The following is a 17,945-nucleotide window of genomic DNA, read 5'->3' as shown; positions in this document are numbered from 1 at the left end:
CTCTAAACCTGCGAGAATCACACACAAGAGCTTTGCAGTTGTTGGATGAAAATATAGTGAACCTGATTGCAGTTAGAATTTTCTCTGAAATGGACTACTGATAAGTTTCCTTTAAAAAATATGTCTCCTAGCATTCATCATTTTGCAAGATAGGTCCTTTGTACATACTCAAAAAGTGACGAGTTGAACAAATAGCAGTAAAAGAGAAAGCCGTTCGGGAAAGTGCTGCTCCATCCATAAACCTGAAATAACTGTTTCTTTTTTCTTCCATAACTATCATATTATTAGGTTTTAATTAAGTTCATGCCACAGCTCAGTGGTCAGGTTTAAGAATCACATGCTCCGGACAAAAAGCAAAATGAATTTAATAGTATCTATTTCAGGTTCCTTAAGTAACCCATCTCCTTGTCCCATCCCTAGTTTGACTTGGTGGGATAGGAAACTGTTCAAAATGTCAGGGTGAGAGTGTTCTAATACCAACAACTGGTATAAGGAAATAATCAGTCTACACTGTTCCTTGAAGGTGCTTGAATTTTAACAATTAAAGGAAACATAAACTGAAATTTGTAACAGCACAAATATAAAAATATAGTGTGGTAAAAACAATGTTGCCTTGTCAGTCAATCTGAACTGTGCTGGGGATTACTTTATGTTCTAAGCCAAGTCCCCTTTTGTCATGTCTGGCCTTAGATATTACTGCTATAGCTCTTTGGAGCACAGAATTCACATGTAATTACTGTTGCATTTAATCCTGGGGTTATATGATTAGGAACAAGCGGTATTAATGTACTTTGTTTTGGAGATTCAGGAAATATATGGAAATTGTACTTTGGTAGGGATCATACTTGTATTTGGACAAAGGCTTTTTTTATACTTTGGGTAGCTGCATATCAGGTAGTCTGAGTGCTAGTTGTCTGTTACAAGTAACAAACAACATTAAACAAGTTAAACACATTAAACAAGTGGTTTAAGCAGTCAGAATTTATCTTGTGAATATGCAAGATCTTTTGGGTTTAGCTAGGTCTGTATAATCTTAGCTAGGTTCTTCTATGCACCTGCAGTTAGAAGCAAGTCAGGTGACTGAAGTCTGAGTTTTCTTCCACAGGGTCTGACATTGTCTAGCAGGACAGTCCAGCCTCATTCCCATGGTACTCACTGGGTTCCTGAGAAACAGAAAGTAGAAACATACTAGGCAACTTGAAATATAGTCCCTGAGTTTACAAGCTGTTACTTCTGCTATATCATGTTCCTTAAACAAGTCATAGGCCAGCCCATATTCAAGAGATAGGAAAATAGACTTTACCTCCTGATGGAAGGAGAATCAGAACCATTTTCTTTTTTTTTTTTTTTTGCCATGAATCTACCATAACCTGTGTACTCTCATAAAAGTAATAGAGAAAACTGAGCTCTAGAAACAAATTGGTACTTTAGGAGAAGGGATATAACTTATCTGCAACCCCCATATATGTAATTGGGACAGACTTCTGTAACAAAAGACAAATGAACAAGAGAAAAATTCCCAAGTTTTTTAATGTGTGTAGTGCACACACACAGGACACACTGCAATGAAAGGTAGCTCAGAGCAAGGGCTCAGAACTCAGGCTTATACAGCATTTTCACCAAAGAACATTACCTTTTAGAGAAATAACAAGACAAAGGATAAAGACTTTGAGTCTTTATGGACAGCAACTTGGAAGATGGCAAACAAAGAGCTGATCAATGTTCATTAATAAATCTTATTAATAAAAATTTCTCTGGTATTATCTCCATACCTTTGAGGATGTAAAGCTGCATTTTGTGGTTAATCTTTGTTCTTTAATGAGGTGGATCAGGACACCTTTTATCATTGTAAATCTTTGGCCTGCTTTTAGACAAACAAGAGAGATAGCAGAGAGCTTTCTGCATGTTCTGCTTCTTAATTGTCTTCAGATCAACAGTTGTTCTTGTTCTGGGAGGCATATTCTGGACTCCTACAGCAACAACCTTGTGAGAGGTCCAAGGATGAGATAACCTTACCCACTGCTTCCACAGCAAGTAGATACTTAAGAAATAGGATGTGTAACTTAAACTTGAGTGATTTATCTTGATTACTAAGGCAGAACAATGTTTATGTCTGCATTGTATTTCATAAAATCTACAGACTTTCTCAAAATTCCATTGAAACTGAAGTACATGGTCAATTAAAACTGTGTGGTCATAGTAGTGGCTCTATTTTGGGTCATAGCCAAACCAGAAAGAGAAGACCATTAAGCTAGAATAATTATGGTGAGAAACTTCTTGAAGAAATTGTAAGTATCTTGCTGCATCAAGCTGCATGTAACACAGAGTAAGATTTATATCATATACTCATTATCATAAATTTAATTTTAATAAAGAACAAGGTTAAACTGTGTGGCAGGTGTTAGTCCTATTTGCCAATGGATGGGGCTTGTTATTAAATTTCCCTTCTGTTCTCAATACAAAACTCTGATTAAAATATAGGAGCAAAAATGGCCAGGCGCCAGTGGTTCATGCTTGTAATCCTAGCTACTCGGGAGGCAGAAATCAGAAGGATCACAGTTCAAAGCCAGCTGGAAAAATAAATTGCGAGACCCTATCTCAAAAATACTCAACACAAAACAGGGCTGGTGGAGTGACTCAAGTGATACAGTGCTTGCCTAACAAGTGTGAGGCTCTGAGTTCAAACCCTAGTACTGCAAAATGAAGAAAAAAAAGGAGCAAAAATAAAACAGACATTCATGGCTCAATCAAACCTCTCTTCTTGTCATTATAACACAATTCTTCATATATGAGTTACTGGAGACTAATAGGCCTATGTGTAAGCTTCTATATTTTTTTGCTATAATTGCCAGATATCAAAAAATGAAGACCAAATCTATGATGATCTCTTTGAACACTGGCTTTTAAATTTGGTGGCTTGTTAGAATTACCAAGGGATCTTTTAAAATACTGATATCTATGTCTTACCCAAGACCAATTAAATATGAATCTCTGGTAAGGTAGCCTCAAGAATCAGTATTTAAAAACAGTTTCTCTGGTGACTTTAATGAATATCTAAGCTTGAACCACACTTTAGGTGAATGATCAAAGGATATCAATTTAATTTGATATAGGATTCAAGCTCACTCATGTACCCACTGCCTTATACTTATTTTTAATTTTAGTTTGTGTGCCTAAGTTTGCTTGAACATCTAGATTAGAAAATATAAGTTAAGTTCACTTATAATTGTTAATTGTATAGACAATTGAGTGTTTTTCTTTTCTTGAAGGTGCCTAGGTCATAAAGGTAGATGTCTAAGTGCATCTAGTATCTCTGACAACTTGTGAGTTCTTATTTAGGATGAAATCAAAGAGGTTCTCTTTGTGAAAACACTCTTTCAAAAGCATAATTAAAATCTTCAGCTATAATTTGGAGGCCTTGGAGACCTAGCCTGATAAGCTACATCACCTCTCTTACTCTGTTCAGCACTCCTGAAGATACACGAAGAAGAAGCAAAATGAAACAATCCAGTGACAATAATAAAAACTTCTTTCTCACTAGTCTGATACAAAAAATAAAAATAAAAAAAACCAGACAGGTGGAAGAAATGTTTGCTTTTCTTTGTTTTGTTTTCTTTTTAAAAACTTACTTAAAAAATTCTCTTTCCTCATTCAGTCTATGTGAGAAGAAAGGATGAAAGATGGATAAGTTAGTCCATTATTGTCATTGTACAAAGTTAAGCCATAGAAAACCAAGCTAATCACACAGATGCTGGGACCAACAGCCAGGTGGGGTAGATGCATGGCCTTTGCTTCCCAAGCTGATGGGGACAAACACATCCATTGCTCAGGTACGTCAAGTGGTGACGCAGATGCCTTCTGCAGCCTTGTCATCCTGCACATTCCTTCAGGCTTTGAGTCTCACACACACCATCCCCATTCCTTGCCAATTCCTGGCTGCTTCTGGGTTGTTCAAAATACTGATGCCTATCCATGCAAAGAGTTAACTGATCGATTCTTATGTGCCGGCAAATATGCCAGGCGCTTTTTCTTGCATTATCTTACTTAATTTGTGAACACTTCTACAATAGGTACTATTGTACTTAGTTCTATATCTCCTTTTGGAAATGAGTAATTGACTCAAATAATTCTCCCAAGGTTACTTACTGACTCTTTCAGTTGGTGGAAACATGGGGTAGCTGAACTCATGTTGTTTTAAATCATAATATAATGTACCAGGTTTACAAGTGGAAATCAGACTTGATTTTAAAGGAGAGAACGTGCTGGCTGATGCGTAACTTCTTTATAGTGTGTGTGTTTTGGCAGTGCATGTGGTACAGGTTTACACCATACACCCATGATAGGTATGCACACATAGACAGACTTTTAAATAAAGTCACAGAAGTAGTACACATTATTGTGAAGTCAGATTAGTAGGTAGAATTTACCCATCTTAAAATTTGCATGAGAAATCTATCTTTCTTTGTTTTTTGTAGTTGCAGTAAAGGGATTCAAACTCTGAGACTTGCACTTGCTAGGTAGGTGCTCTACCACTTGAGACATGCCTCCAGTCCTTTTTGTGCTTTAATTATTTTTCAGATACAGTTTTACACTTTTGCTTAGGGTCATCCTCAGACCATGACTCTTCTACTCTCACCCTACCTGTTAGCTAGAATTATAGAAGTATACCACCACTATCAGCTTATTCTTTGAGATAGGGTCTCCCTAACTTTTTGCTTATGCTGGCTTCAAACTGCAGTCCTTCTATTTCTACCTTCCAGGTAGCTGGCTTTACAGTGGTGAGCCATGGGCTTAGCTCTCTCTTTCTTTTTCAACACACACAGACACACACACACACACACACACACACACACACACAAACATACACACACCACTTCAGCCTTTCAGTTTATCACTTTTCTGGGAAAAAAGTGAAATGTCTTTTGTACACATTTTCCACCTCTTCATTATCTTTGTTCTCTCCAGCAACAAGCTGTTTTTTTTTTTTTTTCCTTGCAGGTGAATTCTGTTCCTCTTAACTTCAGAACTTACAAGTTTCAGAGAAGTTGCTCTAAGTATCTGGTATAAAGCTTCAAAGTTTATTTCTAGGCTTTTAAACACTGAAAATGTTTGGGTAATTAATTTGGTTTGGTATCCTCTTTTCTCTTCAAGTAAAACTGGCACCCAATGAAATGACCTTGGTCTGTTTTCCCCATAGTTCCTAGATGCTCAGGAGTTCCTTTCAGTGAGCCATAGTTTTTCTCGGTTTTAAGGAAGACTCTTGGATTTGGATCACCCTTGTGGTTTCACTTTGGCCGACTTGGATAGCTCAATATGCTAAGTTGAAATTCTTGGAACACAATTCGAGCAGTGAGATGTCATCACTCTGAAATTTAGATGTGTTTGCAAAATAGCAAATGTGTATTTTTGGGGAGCCAATTTTTGAAAGGTCAATATATTGCATTTTCAAAATCTGGGCTAGATTTTGTTTTCACACATTTGTTGTGGCACATTTGGTTATCAGTAAGAGTAAGCAAAAGTTCAGTCATTTCTCTTGCTAATATATATATGTGTATATATATTTATGCACACATACATACATAATATACACATGCATATATGTTTGTATATGTATGTGTGTTTATTATGTATATGTATGTATATATGTATAGATATCTGTATATCTGCACATATGATGTGTATATATGTATATGCCAAGATATTTCTAAAATGCAGCACAGAAATTCTTTAGAAAAAAATATCAACTCAAATTGTTTAACAGCCAAACTTCGTTTGTAGTTGGAATACACTGTCTTACTCTGCTACCCAGAAATCATTGGTACACACAACTTGGTAGAGCAGGAAATAGGCTCATTATCTATGAACAGCTATTGGATTGGCTACCTAACAGACCAAGTTTGGTTCTCTCCAATGATCAGAATGTAGTTTCTCTATTGTGCTTTAAGCTACTTTAACTACACTACGATCTATTAAAGAAAATGATTACATCAACATGCATCATTTGGTACAGCAGAAATGAAGTTACAGTATAAGAACATTTTCTTACAATCAATGTTTCTCAATTTGCCTCGACATTTACTTTCAATAAATGTCTAGCTTTACCTTGGCATTTATCTAGCAACAGGGAACTATTATCTTGTGACAGTGTTCCAGTCTAATGACATTATCTCTCATATATATATTTTGAAAAATATGTACAGTAATGAGGAATATATTAGGCAGAGGAAAAAATAAATGAAATAGCTAGCTAAATGACATTATTAGAAGACTAATATTCAGCAAGATAAAACAAACAAATTAAAAACAAGAAATATATCTTGAAAATTTGCCCAAGTGACTTTCAACACTTCTTATTTGGTCAAATATTTTCTTTCATTTCTTTCCATTGTCTTCTTCTTGGCCAGCATGATGAGGGCTGTGCAAGTTTTAATGAAAATTCTTAAATATTTAAACATGAAATCCTAAGAACTTATGTCTCATTTTATACTATATATACTGGAGAAGAAAATAGACAGATATTTGTTTATCTATTTTTTTGGAAAAAGACTAAAAGTTGGCTTGTTTCAAATGGGCAAATCTTTAATAGCTTCAGGGGACAGACAACTGGAAGCAGGACTCTATCTTCTATTTATGGGTGGAGAAGCCTAGAGGCTGTTGTTAGCAGGATTTTGTTTGTTCTAACCCTCTGGCCAATGTTGGCTTTGTTTTAAAACTTATTCTATTTAATTGTATTCCATTCTTTGATGGTGATAGGTTTCCTTTAGTAGTGAAACAGTGCATGCCCAGTAGATCCTTGATATTTTTGTTCCCAAATAGACAATCCAATTTAGAAGAATAGTCAATAGATTGTCTGGAGATGTGGATTATAATCCATACTCTACTACTGCTAATTGGTTATGAAATTTTTTGATAAGATACTGTAATTCTTTTGTATCCTTTTTCTTATGTATAAAATGGAGATTCCCAGTCTATTTGATATCTAAAATTTTTCCAATGTTATCAATCTTTGAATATATGGAACTTGTCTAATGTGTACACATGTATGCAAATGTAAAAATGATAGCTGTTGAAACTGTTCCAGGAATTGGGGGAGGAGTGATATAGGATAAGGGTGCAGGGAGTGAACTCAAGTGTAATACATCTGACACACTGTAAGAACCTTTGTAAATGCCACAATGTCCACCCAGCATAACAATAAAGACAAAAATAAAAGGCATCATATATCAAAATTATAGTGAGGATGACATTTTGGTAAAGGAAAGTGTTATTTGAGTGGAATTCCTTAAATCTTCTCAAATATAAATTTGTGTATTTATTCATATAATATTGCTACTGGGATTGTACCAAAATATTGTTGCTCTTCCAAGGTTTAATTTCCCACTTGTAAATAGGCTCTCTATAACTGTTTTAAATAGCATTTCTTTGCCCTGAGGGTCATATTCCATGAGGGTTGCTATATTCTATACGTTGTGAATTTGATAGCTAGGTGTGTCCCCTTCTGAACAGTAGTAACTCATTTTCATAGATAAGTGGCACTGTGTATATGAGAAACAGAATGAATCCCATGGTTTTTGAAATGCTCTCATTTTTCACATAGATGCTCCATCATTGCTGTGGATGAAATAATCTGCCAAGTTGAAATAACAGTGCAGGTGATATTGATGGGACTGTGATGTGATTAATATCATTCAAGATATCAGGACATCAAAAATATATAGAGAGGAGCATACTGAGTGAAGCCAACCTTTTTACATGTATCCCTTTAGAGGATTATGCTTTGAACCTTGGGCTTCTGGAGTAGGTAGGAGTCATGGCAAGATAACCATGACTCATTATCACAAACTTTGGAGGAAATGACATTGGAACCAGTGAAATTAAAATGAAACTGGTTATGTTTTCTGAAATGGAAATCTTTTATCTACTGGGAAGAATTTCTATAAGGGTCTACTGTTTTAGAATTTTTGAAAAGCTTTTGAAGTAATGAAAATAACAAGCAGAATGAAGAGGTAATTAATTCTCATTTTATTAAGAGAAAATAATTCATTACTTCTGTATTCTTATCTCTATCACATAAAATTCCAGTGTACCTGTGAAACAAACATATTGATTGAGTTATATACCTTTATGGCTTCACAATTTATCTTAAATAGAAAAATAATTAAAGTATATTAATTACAGATTGCTACTAAAGAAGTATCTGATCATAAAAGAAGACTGAATTTACAGATTTCAAATCTGCTTTGTAATCACCAACAGAATCATTCTGGAAAATATTTCTGTGGCTAAATCACATTGGGGAATTTTAAGGTGAATAATGTCATAACCTTATTAGCTCAAATTATTTACTAAAGCTATATTCAGATACCAAGGTTTTCAGTATCCTACACACTAGACTTAAAAGAAGTCATAATTTCCCATAACCCCCCAGATCATTCAATATATGAATTTATTCATTATTTTAGACAATTTGTCAATAAGAATCAAATAAAAAATGATGGCTTTTGTTGAGCAGTGATAAGTTTAAAGAAATCAAGTAGTCATTGTGTTTGCTCACTGACTGGTGTATGATGTGCTGTGTTATCATCCAGGATCTCAGGCTGTCAAAAGAATAGCATGGGAAAAGTGTTGGCAAATAATACAGTTCTATTTGACTAAATTTGGAAAATATTTATTGTAAGTGTCTACTGGTTTTCAGGATTGCAAATGATAGTAAATACATAAATTCTGTACCAAAACACCAAAGTGTCAGAGATTAACTTCTCATCCTATGGCAGGTGGCTGCTATTTTAGTGCATCAGTATGAATTAGTGCAAAGAAAATTAAGTAGACATAAAGTTGTTACCTAGATAACTAGAAAGAATAAGAATACTAACATCTGACAAAATCAGTAATTGGAGGAACCAAGTATAGGGGAAAAATAGAGAAATTGGAATTATTAAAACCCAGAAATCTGCTGAAGAGGACCGTGGGGCTAGGACTCACACTTCAGGGAGAAGAGATAGGGTGGCTGGTGCTGGTGTCCCTGAGAGGCCCACTGTGAGGCTGATTCTGTAATTAGTGGAAAAATTGCAAACAAAATTCAGCTACTTTCAGGGAAACAAAACTGCCACTTCTGGAACAAAGCAAAGCTATGATTGACACTCACAGGAATAGGAAGCAAAGAAGAAACAAACAGGAGGGAGTAATTTCTTTCTGTCTTTTCTCATCTTGCAGCATCCATCTTTCACCCTCCTATTGGCTGAGTGCAGCAGAGATGCTGGCAGTGCAAAAATGCTATTTGCAGAGTCCCTGCCTCAGCATCACAAAGCTTAGTATATTGAAGGGTGGATTTGGAACTAAGAGACAAAGTCTTAGTACATAGCCCCTTCAGTATGAGTAACATAAGGCATGGATTGGAAAAAACTAGGCAATTTGTCAGTTAGTTTTCTGGTACTGTCACAAAATACTCAAGATAATAGACTGCAAAGAAAGATATATTTTGGCTTATGGTCTTGGAGATTTCAATCCATGTTTTGTTGCCCTGTTGCTTTTGGCCTGTGTCAGGGCAGTACATCATTGTGGGAGCTTGTGGTGGGGGAAATTGTTTACCTTGCAGCATATGAACTATAAAGAGAGAGGAAGAGGAAGTGACTGGGGTCCAAATTTCCTTCAAGAGCTCTTCTCCAGTTGACCTAATTTCTTCCTTTTAAGCCCTACTTCTTAAAGTTTTTACCACCTCCTGGTAGTGACACAGGTTGGTGTCCAAACCTTTAACACATGGGCCTTTGTGGGACACTTTATCTCAATCATAGCAGGCAAATGTATAGTTTGCCAGGTGTCAGGCTAGACTTTGTCTGTAGGGAATGGACAGCGACCCAATATTGCATGAGAGAATTAATATATAGCATCATTCCTGGTTTTTCAGCACATTCCATTCTCAGTGCAGTTATAAGCTTGCCTAGTTTTTCTCTTTTCAGAATGACTTGCTAATAGTAACACATATTTTGTATGCCCTTAAACAATTACCACTGCTAAGTGATGGAAGAGCTTGGCAAAACAATGGCTGACTCATATATTTTGGCGACTATAGTATTAAATTTGTTTTCGCTGAGAGGAAGTCCATTGCTCACTCACTGATACATCTACAGAAAGTTTCCTCCCAGTTCAGCACTTGTCCTTGTGTTTGGAAATCGAAGCTATTTTTAATTTAACTGTTTTTGGAACTTCAGCTTAGTTGTCTCTATAAAACATCCTCAATGCTCAGGTTAGGTTGTACTTTTCTAAACCAGACAGGTGAATTAGAAGAACACCAGGGAAGGAGGGGTGAGCTATCAGTGGAAGGGGACCTTAAGGGACAGAGATGTACAGAGTCAGTGGGTGTCCAAAAACCTTGCTCAGTTGCCTGTCTTCTCCAGAAATGTTATGCTGGACCAAGAAAGAGCGAAGGAAGACTTCAAAGAGTTAAGAATTGAGGGAGATTTGAAGGAGAACTGTTCTACATAATTCAGTAGATAGGGATAAATCCCATTCTCGCTCATTAACTTGATTTTTAATACCTTGAGGACTTTGTATAACTTTAATAGTGACGTTTAAAATGTGATGGGCAAGAGAAAGATTGAAACTAATATCTAAGTTCAGAATTGTTCACATAGAAATACTGATGGTCTTTGTTAGTCTCAGATGTTCACCCTATTCTTTTCTATGACAAATCTTCTAAAACAGTTATTGATGCTTCCAAATAATTTTAACAGAACTAAAAAATTCCAAAGGAAAATTATTTCTTCAGTATAGAATATTTTTCTGTACCCAGTGTGTCATTACTTAATGGACTTGATATTAATAAATTATTGCAATAGAATCTAATAACAGTGGATTCCTTTGTGACAAGAGCAAATTTTCATCAAAAGGGAGAACATATATTACGATCAGAGACAGGGTGCTTGAATTGAAGATCCCCACTCTATTAAAATAAAAAATAATAAAAATGATAGTTGAAAAGAAAAATATGTCAAGTAGAGGCATGCTATAAAGTGTAGATTAATCTAAAATTCTTTCTATTAACTTGTCATTCTACTGGGGATTTAATATTCCAACATTTAACCCTAGAATCAGTGACTTGATTTGGAGTCACCATAAGTAATTTGTCTTATTTTGATTTGAAGTTTATATTTATAGACAAATACATAGAAGAACACACAAACCCTCATTAAAATGCCCAGATAATAACCACTATATTAAGCAACAGTATGAAGGAGGGTATAAGAGATTTCATGGTACTCTGAAATTGAGTAAGCAAGTCAGAGGATGGGTAGCTTGGGAGATACTGGTATCCTTGAGGGCAAAGTCAGAAGCAGGTGGGAGAGTGAAATAGAAGCTTCTAAGGGAATTTCAAGATTCATTAGGCAGCAGGCCTGGCATATATGTTTGGTAGGCCTGGAGGTCTATGAGGTCTTCACTAGGGTTGCAATGTAGGAATCCCCATTCCTGGAGCCCTTTCCTTAGGCTTATTGCTGGATAGCGTGATAGACTGATAGTCATTCAGTATTAGTTATCTACCCTGGATAACAAGACTGCTTAGATAATGATTGGGTCCAATTCAAAATAAAAACATGGGGCTACTTGTTTGAAATAACAACCTTAGGATCTTGACCGAAGAACATTAAACCAAGTGTGGGTTGTTCTAGGTATGGAGTTCTGTACATTTCCACAGATCACATGAAGCTGGTCCTACTGGAGATGGAGTTGGGATTTGTTCATTCATTTGATTAATTCACTCATTTTACAGGCATATATTAGGCATTTACTGTGTTATGACATCGTGATCAATGCTGGGGATATAGCAGGAAATAGAGAAGTGCTCTGCTTTCATAGCTGGTTAATGTGTGTGGTTGGGACAATTTGATGGTGGGGTTGTGGTCTTTCTCTAAACACTTCAAATCATTTTACAGACGTTGTAGGACTATTACTGGCAACAGAAGGTCAAATACATATGGCATTAATGTATGTGTACAAAATATGATCTGCTTCAACGTTTATTTCTCTTCTATTCAACCCTGAAATCTACCATCCTAGGAGCAAAAGAAAAACTATGGTTTCATGGTTTGGGTAGCATGCCTTGCCTCTTAGGGACATCTATCTTTTATAGTCATTTGATGTCTGATCATATGTTCCTTTTGTTTGTCACCAATTCTTTATACAGAATAGAAATAGAAATGTAACACATGCATTTAGGTTTTAGTTCCTATGTTATTTACATAATTGATTAATCATTAGGGATTTTCTGAGCACTTGCTCTGTGTCTGGCATGAGATAGCTACTTCAGGGGTCACTCAACTCATGTAAAGTCTCTTAAGACATTGGCACAAGTGACAAGATAGAATCCTATAAAGGGCAACATTTGGAGGCAGTAATGTCCTTATTGACCACTGACCCTGTGCAAAGGTCAGTCATAATTACTGTCACCTGCATTCATGTATTCAATTTTCAGTTCAGTAAGGTAGTTCTTATTATTAAAGATCAGAGAGGAAAATAACTTCCTCAGGTCTTACAACTAACATGTACCAAAGTGAGCATTATATATTTGAGCACTCGTGGAAAAATTGTTTTGAATGAGCATAATTGGGAAAGTCTTCATGAATAAGTTGCTATTGCCTTTGCAGGATGTTTTCCTACTCCTGCAGCTTTGTCTTAAAATTGCCCCACTCCCTCCCACTCAGCATGTGACCCTGAAACTACGTTCTTAGGGGAGACTTCAAGGGCCCATTTATGACCTTAGTTGTTTGAACTAAATGTATATACCTGATCAGACCTGGCCTGATAGATTGTTTCTCTTGGGAATCTAAAATCTGGACACAATTTAATTAGCCTTTGTTCTCTGGGAAGCAATGTAAGCAAGGCCTAGGGCTTTCTTGTTTGCTTTTGTGTATTTGGAAGCGGAAGCATTAGTCTTTGGTAGAGATAGAGAAGACAGGGAGAGATGAGAGCTTTGCTGAGACAGAAATAAAGAGAAAAAGGGCAAGACACACACACACCCTTGTGTGAGTACATGCATCTGTGTGTGCCCGAGTGCGCACTCACACCCACACCCACACCCACACCCACACCCACACACACACACCCACACCCACACACACACACATACACATACACACACACATACACACAGAGGCATAGAAAAGACAGAGAAAGAAACTCAAAAAAGCAGGAATGGTGGTGTGTTCTCCCAGAATTTGGGAGCCTGAGGCAAGAGGATTGCAACTTTGAGGCCAGTCTAGACTATAAAGCTAGGCCCACTCTTCTAATTAAAGGAAGAAAAAGGGCTGGCAGTGTGGCTCAAGTGGTAGGGTTCCTGCCTAGCAAGCATGAGGCCCTGAGTTCAAACCTCAGTACTGAAAAAGAAAAAAAAAAAGGAAAGGGAAGGAAGAAAGAAAAGATAGACACTGATGGGAGGCATAGAGAGATTCAGACAGACAGACAGACATGCCCACACATGGGTGGGGGTTGAAAGAGAAAGGAGAGTGATTGAAAATAGAAGTGGCCTTTTCACAGGACAAGATTCTAGTGTGGAACCAAGGACTCTTATTTCCATATCCTCAACACCACCACCTATTGTCCCTACTTTACAATCTTTTTAGTTCGTTTTACATTAATGGTACAGTGGTGCCTCCTTTTTCTTTTTTCCATATTTTTTCTGTTCCTAGATAAACCTGCACAGCTGGTATTTATTTGGGTTTCCTTTTATAGCTTGAAAAATATTTAGGCATGTTTACCACAAGTGGGAATCTGGAGGCAGTTTATGTATACATACATTTTGGCACTTTTCTTTTTTCTGAACCTGATTTATAATAAACACATTGATTTAATTTTTAAAATATCAGCTGATTAATATACTATAGAGGTTTAAAATACCTCATTCCTTTCCATCAAGCTCTTGCTTCTCCCAGCTCCAAGTCCTTGAAAACCAAGGCTGGTTTTTTGAAAATAACATTCAGGAAGATGTGATTAAGATATTAAATGCCAAATACCTCTGCAAACTCTTTAGTTTCTATGGAAATAACTAAGTAAAAATTAAATCCCTTATCAGGCACTAAAAGCTACAAAGGATTTAGATTAAATTGGCAAATGCAGTGGTATGCCTGTGATCATCTGGCTGGTTGCTCCCACCGGTCACAGGACTTCTTGTGGCCAGGAGTGTGAGGTTGCATTTGCAAGGCTCCTTGTCTAGAGGAAGCTGCCGTCACAGCTTCCTTTACTATTGAAGAACTGGTGGCCATAGGTCTCAGCAGTGTTGTGTGAGGACAGTGGTGTGTGAGGACAGTATTAACTGTCCTTTTGGCGTTGCCATTTGTGAGGAAACATCTTGCTTGTCCTGTCTTGGTGGAAATACTCCACTCTGGTCTATGGGTCTGCTGTATATTAAATGTATTTTCAAAAATTTTCAGACCATCCCGTTAAAGGATCAAATGTTTATAGAAGAGCCGGCAGGCCACCATCTCCATAGGGAACCAGCAATATTGTGGTGAATGAAACCTTAGAAATCAAGATGCTACACCTTGAAATGGCCTGAAATTACTGAATGTTGGTAATGACTTCAAAGTCAGGGAAACTACCTCTAGGTAGGTAATCAAAGGATAATTCCAAGTAGCTCCAAAAAAGTCTTGGAGAACAGAAATATTACGTGACTTTGATCTTCAAATTCAAGAAACACCTAGGACTTCTTTGAATCTAATCCTGAACAGCACTCTGGAGTCATTATTGTCTGTTTCTGTTCAAGAGTTCTCAGTGCTATTTGAATAACCTTGAACATAGTCTATATTTGAGGTCTGTTTCACATCTACTTAGTGTTGTATTTTTAGTACTGGTCTTTTCCTCTTTTTAAGAACCAATATCTTAAAATAAAGCCATTTTTCTAATTGTATCTCCTTTCTCAATAGATATAAACTATTTAAATGTTGTCTATAATTACCTATTTCCCATGATTCTTTTTCTTCTCTCCCTCTCTCTCTTTCTTTCTCTCCCTCCCTCCTTCTCTCCTTCTCTGTCTCTCTGACATCAAACAACACCAAACAGATGGTTTGATCATATAATCACACTCTAAAAAGCCAGAAGGATAAGTTAATAAAACCAGGGTTGTAAAGTCAGATGTGAGGAGGAAAGGGAGAGCTTCTGTGATTAGATAATGCTCAGTCACATCACTTTTACATGTGTCTGCAGTATCACAAAGAAAAATTGCTAAAAGTTGAGGAAGGCTTTATCTTTCTTCATGGCAACTTCATCATTCACTTCCTGTCTCCTTACCTTCATATGTGCCTTTCCTTCTGTCCAAAGTGCTCATCTCCACTTGAAAGCCCTGTTAATTTTTGTGCTACTTCCTCTGTGTAGTCTTGCCCAGACTCTCTAGAATGTGGTACTCACTTTCCTCTGGGATCAATACCCAATTATATCCACTATGGGTCAAATTATTAAGTATTATAATCACCTTACTCCCTGAGATCTGGATTCTGCTTGTTGTTTTAGTGTCTATGTCACATGATATCTAGATGCTCAGTACATATTTGTTGAATAAATAAGGGATTCAGTAAATAAATTATGGTTTGGTCATTTAATAGAAAATATTACAGCTGTTGGGGATCATGTGCAAAATATTTCTAACAGGACATTCAGTGATGACTATAGATGATAAAACATTATTTATAATATAACATCTAATATATTCATGTATATTTATATACATCAAAAGTATACTAAAACATTTCAGTATTTATATCTTGGTAGTGGTTTTGGAGATGATTTCATTTTCCAAATTCCTTTTCAGCTGTTAAAAGAATAGTGTTAGCTGTCCTTGATAAAAGTTGTTTCAATGCTCTTACTGGGTGTTCATCTTTAGTTTTAGTGTAGTATTGTTGTTGATGGGCTGATGTTAGGTATAGTAACTGCCACTATTGCTCTAGAAGTCAGTGGTACAAATGAATATCCACTCTGAATTCTTGCTAGTTAGCCAGTGGTGCTGAATGTTGAATATAAATTACAACAGACCATAAGGATACCTGCCTAAGCACAGTTTACACTGGGGATAAAGCGAAAAGGGGCACAGAAAGAGAAGAAAGGGAGTCGTATCATCACTTGGGTTTCTAATACTTCACTGATGTTTTAATTTTCAAATTTCCTGTATAAAAATGCTAAAATAAATAGTGGCATTCTCCATCTTTTTATTTTGTGCTATTGTTTTGATTGCTGTTTTTATAAAAATTGAATTCTTGTTATTTCAGAGAGTGATTAATACCTGCAAATCTCATTATTGTGCAACTGTTCCCTGGTGGTTTCTTTGTTTGCACATTGTAATTATGGATTGCATTAATTGCTCACGAAACAACCATTTCTCCTTTTTAGTTTTACATATATTTCAAATACCCATTATAACTTCTCCATCTTCTATATAGTGAATGTATTTCATTGTGGTACGGCAATGCATTTGTCTTTTGCACTGCCTTGCACAGGATTAGAACAATTCATAAAGAATCAACATTATTATTTTGGAGCTGTGCTGAGTGTGGGTTTCAGTGTAAATCTCCATGAAGCGCCTCTTGTCATAGTAGCACGTTTTATTATTTTTTCCAGAGTTACTGTAATTCTGGGTTGTATTTGTTGCTTCCTTTGGCAACCAAATGTCACATCACTGTAAATTGATTGCAGCAAAATTGACCTTTGTTATGGGCTTTTTTATTTGCTTAACTCAGAAGGATTTACAGCATTATATCTTGTTACCACATTGACTGTTAATCAGAACTATAAAAGAATGACTGAATTCTACATATCCTTTTTATTCTCTAACAGCCAAGACATTATTTACTAACTATACTTTCAGGTTTTAGGGTTTTTTTGAGCAGGGTTTTATAAAATCAAATCTTCTTCCTTATGTGAGATGCCCACCTTGCTATGTACTGTCAAAACAATTAAATGCTTGTTATATATTTGGGCACATAAAATGACAAAATGATTGCATGTAGAGTAATGAAAGAAACAAAAAATTCTGGGGGGAACAAAAAAACCATTCAAACTACAAAGTGACTCAAACTGCTTCATCTGTAAATAATGAGAATTTAATGAGTTCCATATTCTAACATCTCTCATTTCTAGCTGTAATAATTATTTATTTATTTATTTATTTATTTATTTATTTTTAGTTGTCTTTTCCTTGCTTGCCTAGAGTAGTGTCCACCTGGGAAGGTTACAGTCTGGAAATGGAGGCTTGTGAAGGCCCAGCCTAGAGCTGCCCAGGACTCCTCAAATGTAAGGAAGATGCTACTTTGTCAACCTAGCCTGTAGGACTGGATCTTTAAGGTGCAGTTAATAGAGGAAGGGAGAATCATTCCTGCAGGCACAAGCGTGCATGAAGCTGGAGGGGAGTTGTGAGAGACTTGGTGGGTGTTGGTATCTCAGCTCCACGTAGCCTCCACAGTGGCCATTATAAGGCCAGAGTGACAGGCCTGGGCCTAGTGTAAGAATGTTGGTGACCACAGAGAGGGAACCACTGCTGATTTCAGTCCACAGGTTCTGTCTCTACTAATACATCTGAGTTTCACAGTCAACTTGCTGTCATGTAAACCAGTAACATTGTACTTGCTATCTACAACTTTCTGTAGTTTTCAAAGAGCCAGAGTTTTTTAAACTTTATCTTCTTCTTCTCCCTCTCTGCAGAAGTGTAATTTCCTTTCTTGAATCATTTAATTCTTTTTTTTTTTTGGTGGTACTGGGGTTTGAATTCAGGCCTTCATGCTTGCTAGGCAGGTGCTCTACTACTTGAACTATTCTGCCAGTTCTCCCTTTAAAAAATAATCTTGAATACCACTAGATTAAAACTTGTTTATGCTTTTGAATTGGTGTTTAGCTCTTTCATGTTATGCACTTTACTTTTTGATGTAACTTTTTTATTTTTGAAAAAGTAATACTTTTGAATAGTTAAAAAA

This window comes from Castor canadensis, chromosome 3 (assembly GCF_047511655.1).
Source record: "Castor canadensis chromosome 3, mCasCan1.hap1v2, whole genome shotgun sequence".
NCBI classification, from domain to species: Eukaryota; Metazoa; Chordata; class Mammalia; order Rodentia; family Castoridae; genus Castor; species Castor canadensis.
The sequence above is the reverse complement of the archived record's forward strand: the minus strand, read 5'-3'. Positions refer to the sequence as shown.